General features: G+C 34.3%; 1 long non-coding RNA gene across 1 annotated transcript in view; it reads left to right on the top strand.

Moving 5' to 3' along the window:
* Positions 1–1,862: 1,862 nt before the first annotated feature.
* LOC110445286 overlaps positions 1,863–8,765 on the top strand; it is a 9,197-nt gene continuing 2,294 nt past the window's right edge. Inside the window, exons 1-2 of the long non-coding RNA XR_002462342.1 lie at positions 1,863–1,889; positions 3,826–3,992. This is a non-coding gene — a long non-coding RNA (uncharacterized LOC110445286). The remainder of the gene's footprint in view (positions 1,890–3,825; positions 3,993–8,765) is intronic.

Genomic DNA, 8,765 nt, shown 5'->3' with positions numbered 1-8,765 from the left:
ATTACAAGGGGATATGAACGAGTGGTTGTTCAGTGTCGTGATACAGATGTTTTGCTCCTACTAATCTACCATTTGGGCTGCGAAATTGAAACATGGATTGCGTCTGGAACATCAAAGAACAAGAGGTGCTTTCCGGTACATGTTATATCGCAGAAATTAACTGCTGATGTAAAAGCAAACATTCTCGCATTTCACGCTCTGACAGGATGCGACACCACATCTTCCTTTTCGGGAATAAGTAAAAAGGCATGTTGGAAAATGTTTTGTGAAGACCCTGTACTTCTATCTCCTATTGGCCACGGTGGAGATATCGGTAATGTTAAGAAATTCATGTGTGGTCTTTGTGGATGCAATCTCGAAACCCATGAACCCAGTATTGATGTCTGCCGATACCGACTATTCTTAAAAGACAGGAAGTCTTTAGAGCTGCTTCCGCCAACTAAAGATGCATTCGCGTTACACGTTAAGAGAGCAGCTTATCAAGCAATGATCTGGATGAAAGCAGCTGATGCAGATTTCGAGCCAGAGGATCCAACAAATATAGGCTGTTGGGTTATAGAGTCGTGTGTACTGAAACCAGTTTGGATGAGTAAACCCACGGTACCTGTCTCCTGTTTGCAGTTGGATGCATGTGGATGCACTACAAAATGCAGCACATCAAGATGCAATTGTTATCAGTCTGGGCAGATTTGCATGTTTGAATGTAAATGTGAGGCATCAGGATGTGCCAATCCTGTTGGGAATGAAGATGACTAAATATTGGGGAATTCCATAGTTTGCTTATATTATTTTTTGTGATTAGCCGTACATATATAAAACAAATATCGCATCAATGAGGATCTTTGGTTGTATATGTTGAAGTATGTGTTATATAGATGTGGATAGAGGTGTTTTAGGTCGAACCTTTACATTTAATTATTTGATTTATTCACTTGTGTTCGGATCAGTCCCTTCTATTGCGCAATTCAGTGCTACAATAACCAATAACTTTACTTTTTTGTTGAAATAAAAGTTGTGTGTCAGCTCTTTTGCATGTTATCATTCCAGCAAAACAAAGCGTTGGTGTTAGCAATATTTTTTGTGAGGTTTGAAACTGATACATGTTAATAGGAACAATGCTCGAATATTTCCATAAAACGGTTAAAATGCACCTAATGACCTTTTGACCTATTTAATATCGTTTTTTCAACAAATAGGGGGTGACAGCTCCCCTAGCGTGTTTTGATATATATTAAACTTTACAAATAGGATCGCTGACGAGCATTAACAAATTAACTTGCCAACGCAAGTCATATTTTCTGAGATCCGAGGCAGACTATTATTGAAATGGGTTGTTATTGTATAAATTGTATCATGTGTCATATTATGTGAGTACTATGTCCATCAATGTATACTATGTATTATGTGACCTCTTGTTACGCACGTATACGTGTGGCGTGAGTGTAAAAATAAAACTTGAAACAACTGTGGTCAGTAACCGAGCTGAGTACGTACTTAACTGTTAAACAAATAGTTCACGCTGTTAACAATAACACGTTGGTGGGTATATGAAATAGTATGATCCGTTATTGATATAATAAGCAGCATGATGTACGCGCATTGCTGCCAATAGTGCATTGGTTTTTCACATGATAGGTAGCGAGCGTCTATCTGTCTCTCAGAATTTAAATGATGTGGCTAACACCCAACCTTGGATATCACGTTACAAATCCCGCTCTGTACTTCACCTTTGTTACTCAAATTTCAAACACAATTCTGTGAAAAAATTGGTTGTGCTATTGGATGATTGTTTGTCACATGGCGTGTCTAAAACTATAGTAAGTATAAAACAGCGCTTGCCAAAGGGGAAATCATTCCATCGGCAGGGACAACAGGGTCTTCTATCTAAGGTAGGACTCACCACAGCTAATACTCTCTGTATTCACATGCCTGCCAATTGATCTTTATTGTATCATACAATGTAACATGTTGATATTCTGGCCACATTTTGGTGGAGCTTTAATGCGAGTAAGTAGTCTTTTATTTGTTGCTTTGGTCCAGATCTCGGAGATGGCAGATATTAACAGTCAGTGATGCTTTCGTAGCACCTTAAAACATGACGGTGAAGATACAGTATTAACACAAGGTGTTTTCTAAAGAAACACATAATCTGTTTTTTATTCAATGTCCGCACGGTTCGTGTTTGGATCTTACTTTTTAGTGTTCCCTCAATTTTTGTTGTCTTTTAACATTTTAGTGTTCCCTCCATTTTTGTTGTCTTTATTTTTATTCGGTGTCCGTACGGTTCGTGTTTTGATCTTACTTTTTAGTGTTCCTTCCATTTTTGTTGTCTTTTAACATTTTAGTGTTCCCTTCATTTTTGTTGTCTTTTTTATTCAGTGTCCGTAGGTCCTATGTTTTAATGCTTTCTCGGTACTTGTTCTGAGATTTTGTTTTAATGCTTTCTCGGTACTTGTTCTGTGTTTTGTTTAAGAGACCTCTTGCTTACTGTTGCTGCATTTTGTTTTAGAAATTGCTCGGCATCTGCTTTCTAATGTGTTTTAATGATTTAAGCGCTAACTGTTTTGTTTTTTGTTTAAGAGGGGTTTTTTTTCATTTTTATTTATATAATTATAATATTTGTACCTTACACATACTTAAATATGACATACTAAATCAATTTTAAAAAAGGGGGATGAATTCTTAGTAAGGCTGCTTTGATATCGTGTTGTTTAAAGCTGTGCCTTGCCACCGAACTTTAAACAGTCGGTAAGGTATTTTCGTTGATATTTGATCGAATTTTAATATAATTTGGTACTTAAATAAACTACACTTGTTATGCACACAACGGCTGTGGGTAACTGCTTGTTAATGTAGAGTGGGGCCACTAGATGTCAGATAACGATGCCATCACTTAGACTGTTTGGGCGCCAATGAGTACACACGGACACCGGTAATCAAAAGTCACAGCTATCAACGTTCCAGTCACGTTATATGATCATCCGCAGACTTTAACTATAATTTCATTAAAACCACAGTAACAATCCTTTGGGGGAATATGAGTTGTAGAATAGCCAGACAATTTACGCCAATTTGTGTATTTTAAAAAGAAAGAGATTGAGACTATCGAAATATAAATAGCGCGTATTCTGTAATAGATACTCGAACATTGAAGTGATACAGATCCCTTATCTCTTGCAATCGTCCGAGTACGTCTACATTGATATACAATTTCACCTCCTGTCATGGATTTGACATGAAATAGCACGATCATTTAGGCTTTGCAGGAGACTAATAAATGTGTATCTGATTTTTTTGTACAACACAACTCTGTATTTTCTCCGTTTCTGTTGTTTTTTAAACAGTGTCTGTGGGTTTGTATTTTGTCACGAGTTGATTTCGTAGTTGACTAAGTGTTGATGTGGTTTGTTTTGTTACCTGTGTGTTAAAGACAAATGGTGAACTGGTGTTCCGAACAATCTGTGTTTACCAATGGTGAACTGGTGTTCCGAACAACCTCTGTTTACAAATGGTGAACTGATGTTCCGAACAATCTGTGTTTACAAATGTTGAACTGGTGTTCCGAACAACCTCTGTTTACAAATGGTGAACTGATGTTCCGAACAATCTGTGTTTACAAATGGTGAACTGGTGTTCCGAACAACCTGTGTTTACAAATGATGAACTGATGTTCCGAACAATCTGTGTTTACAAATGGTGAACTGATGTTCCGAACAACCTGTGTTTACAAATGCAGTACAGTGTATGCTACCATTTCGAATTTTACAAAATAACCTGCTATGTTGCGATATAATAAAATGTGTCGTAATTTTTTTTATGTTTCAGAAACTAAACCGACTTTAGAACAAACTACAGTCCAAGCCAAAATATGACACAACAGAACAACCAAATGCTCTTTGTGATACTGCTTCTTAGTTTACTGACAGTTGCTCTGTCTTGCCCATATCACAGGAGGATACATTTAGGACCACGATCTGACAACAATGTACCGGGTAAGCGTAGTATGCCGTACACGTATCTTTTTATAGTGAAATATAATACCTGATAACTTCACTTTACCCACACTATGTATAGTGACATATAATATCTGATAACTTCACTTTACCCACGCTTTGTTTAGTGACATATAATACCCGATAACTTCACTTTACCCACACTTTGTATATTAACATATAATACCTGATAACTTCACGTTACCCACATTTTGTATATTGACATAAAATACCTGATAACTTCACTTTACCCACGCTTTGTTTAGTGACATATAATACCCGATAACTTCACTTTACCCACACGTTGTATAATGACATATAATATCTGATAAGTTCACTTTACCCACACTTTACACACACTTTGTATAGTGACATAAAATATCTGATAACTTCACTTACCCACACTTTGTATAATGACATATTATATCTGATAACTTCGCTTTACCCACCCTTTACCCACACTTTGTATAGTTACATATACTACCTGATAACTTCACTTTACCCACGCTTTGTTTAGTGACATATAATACCCGATAACTTCACTTTACCCACACTTTACACACACTTTGTATAGTGACATATAATATCTTATAACTTCACTTTACCCACACTTTACCCCCACTTTGTATAGTGACATATAATATCTTATAACTTCACTTTACCCACACTTTGTACAGTGACATATAATATCTTATAACTTCACTTTACCCACACTTTGTACAGTGACATATAATATCTTATAACTTCACTTTACCCACACTTTGTACAGTGACATATAATATCTTATAACTTCACTTTACCCACACTTTGTACAGTGACATATAATATCTTATAACTTCACTTTACCCACACGTTGTATAATGACATATAATATCTGATAACTTCACTTTACCCACGCTTTGTTTAGTGACATATAATACCCGATAACTTCACTTTACCCACATCTTAACCACACTTTATATCGTGACATATAATATATGATAACTTCACTTTACCCACATCTTAACCACACTTTATATCGTGACATATAATATATGATAACTTCACTTTACCCACGCTTTGTTTAGTGACATATAATACCCGATAACTTCACTTTACCCACACTTTGTACAGTGACATATAATATCTTATAACTTCACTTTACCCACACTTTGTACAGTGACATATAATATCTGATAACTTCACTTTACCCACGCTTTGTTTAGTGACATATAATACCCGATAACTTCACTTTACCCACATCTTAACCACACTTTATATCGTGACATATAATATATGATAACTTCACTTTACCCACGCTTTGTTTAGTGACATATAATACCCGATAACTTCACTTTACCCACATCTTAACCACACTTTATATCGTGACATATAATATATGATAACTTCACTTTACCCACATCTTAACCACACTTTATATCGTGACATATAATATATGATAACTTCACTTTACCCACATCTTAACCACACTTTATATCGTGACATATAATATATGATAACTTCACTTTACCCACGCTTTGTTTAGTGACATATAATACCCGATAACTTCACTTTACCCACATCTTAACCACACTTTATATCGTGACATATAATATATGATAACTTCACTTTACCCACGCTTTGTTTAGTGACATATAATACCCGATAACTTCACTTTACCCACATCTTAACCACACTTTATATCGTGACATATAATATATGATAACTTCACTTTACCCACGCTTTGTTTAGTGACATATAATACCCGATAACTTCACTTTACCCACATCTTAACCACACTTTATATCGTGACATATAATATATGATAACTTCACTTTACCCACGCTTTGTTTAGTGACATATAATACCCGATAACTTCACTTTACCCACATCTTAACCACACTTTATATCGTGACATATAATATATGATAACTTCACTTTACCCACATCTTAACCACACTTTATATCGTGACATATAATATATGATAACTTCACTTTACCCACATCTTAACCACACTTTATATCGTGACATATAATATATGATAACTTCACTTTACCCACGCTTTGTTTAGTGACATATAATACCCGATAACTTCACTTTACCCACATCTTAACCACACTTTATATCGTGACATATAATATATGATAACTTCACTTTACCCACGCTTTGTTTAGTGACATATAATACCCGATAACTTCACTTTACCCACAATTTACCCACACTTTGTATATTAACATATAATACCTGATAACTTCACTTGACCCACACTTTGTATGGTGACATATAATATCTGATAACTTCACTTTACCCAAACTTTGTATAGTGACATATAATATCTAATAACCTAACTTTACCCACACTTTGTATAATGACATATTATATCTGATAACTTCGCTTTACCCACCCTTTACCCACACTTTGTATAGTAACATATAATACCTGATAATTTCACTTTACCGACACTTTACCCACACTTTACCCCCACTTTGTATAGTGACATATAATATCTAATAACCTAACTTTACCCACACTTTGTATAGTGACCTATAATACCTGATAACTTCATTTTACCCACACTTTGTATAGTAACATATAATATCTGATAACTTCACTTTACCCACACCATGTATAGTGACATATAATATCTAATAACCTAACTTTACCCACACTTTGTATAGTAACATATAATATCTGATAACTTCACTTTACCCAAACTTTGTATAGTGACATATAATATCTAATAACCTAACTTTACCCACACTTTGTATAATGACATATAATATCTGATAACTTCATTTTACCCACACTTTGTATAGTGACTATAATACCTGATAACTTCACGTTACCCACACTTTGTATAGTGACTATAATACCTGATAACTTCATTTTACCCACACTTTGTATAGTAACATATAATATCTGATAACTTCACTTACCCACACTTTGTATAATGACATATAATATCTGATAACTCCACTTTACCCACACTTTGTATAGTAACATATAATATCTGATAACTTCATTTTACCCACACTTTGTATAGTAACATATAATATCTGATAACTTCATTTTACCCACACTTTGTATAGTAACATATAATATCTGATAACTTCCCTTACCCCACACTTTGTATAGTGACATAAAATATCTGATAACTTCACTTACCCACACTTTGTATAATGACATATTATATCTGATAACTTCGCTTTACCCACCCTTTACCCACACTTTGTATAGTAACATATAATATCTGATAACTTCATTTTACCCACACTTTGTATAGTAACATATAATATCTGATAACTTCACTTTACCCACGCTTTGTTTAGTGACATATCATACCTGATAACTTCACTTTACCCACGCTTTGTTTAGTGACATATAATACCCGATAACTTCACTTTACCCACATCTTAACCACACTTTATATCGTGACATATAATATATGATAACTTCACTTTACCCACATCTTAACCACACTTTATATCGTGACATATAATATATGATAACTTCACTTTACCCACGCTTTGTTTAGTGACATATAATACCCGATAACTTCACTTTACCCACATCTTAACCACACTTTATATCGTGACATATAATATATGATAACTTCACTTTACCCACGCTTTGTTTAGTGACATATAATACCCGATAACTTCACTTTACCCACACGTTGTATAATGACATATAATATCTGATAACTTCACTTACCCACACTTTGTATAATGACATATAATATCTGATAACTCCACTTTACCCACACTTTGTATAATGACATATTATATCTGATAACTTCGCTTTACCCACCCTTTACCCACACTTTGTATAGTAACATATAATACCTGATAATTTCACTTGATACATTTAGGACCACGATCTGACAACAATGTACCGGGTAAGCGTAGTATGACGTACACGTATCTTTTTATAGTGAAATATAATACCTGATAACTTCATTTTACCCACACTTTGTATAGTAACATATAATATCTGATAACTTCACGTTACCCACACTTTGTATAGTGACTATAATACCTGATAACTTCACGTTACCCACACTTTGTATAGTGACATATACTACCTGATAACTTCACTTTACCCACATCTTAACCACACTTTATATCGTGACATATAATATATGATAACTTCACTTTACCCACACGTTGTATAATGACATATAATATCTGATAAGTTCACTTTACCCACACTTTACCCACACTTTGTATAGTGACATATAATATCTTATAACTTCACTTTACCCACACTTTGTACAGTGACATATAATATCTGATAACTTCACTTACCCCACACTTTGTATAGTGACATATAATATCTGATAACTTCACTTTACCCACACTTTGTATATTAACATATAATACCTGATAACTTCACTTTACCCACACTTTACCCACACTTTGTATAGTAACATATAATATCTGATAACTTCACTTTACCCACACTTTGTATAGTAACATATAATACCTGATAACTTTACTTTACACACACTTTGTATAGTGACATATAATATCTGATAACTTCACTTTACCAACACTTTGTATAGTAACATATACTACCTGATAACCTCACTTTACCCACACTTTACCCACACTTTATCCACACTTTATATAGTGACATATAATATCTGATAACTTCACGTTACCCACACTTTGTATAGTGACCTATAATACCTGATAACTTCACTTTACCCACACTTTGTATGGTGACATATAATATCTGATAACTTCACTTTACCCACACTTTGTATATTAACATATAATACCTGATAACTT

This window comes from Mizuhopecten yessoensis, unplaced genomic scaffold (genome assembly GCF_002113885.1).
Source record: "Mizuhopecten yessoensis strain PY_sf001 unplaced genomic scaffold, ASM211388v2 scaffold2193, whole genome shotgun sequence".
NCBI lineage: Eukaryota > Metazoa > Mollusca > Bivalvia > Pectinida > Pectinidae > Mizuhopecten > Mizuhopecten yessoensis.
This window is presented reverse-complemented; position numbering and strand designations above follow the sequence as displayed.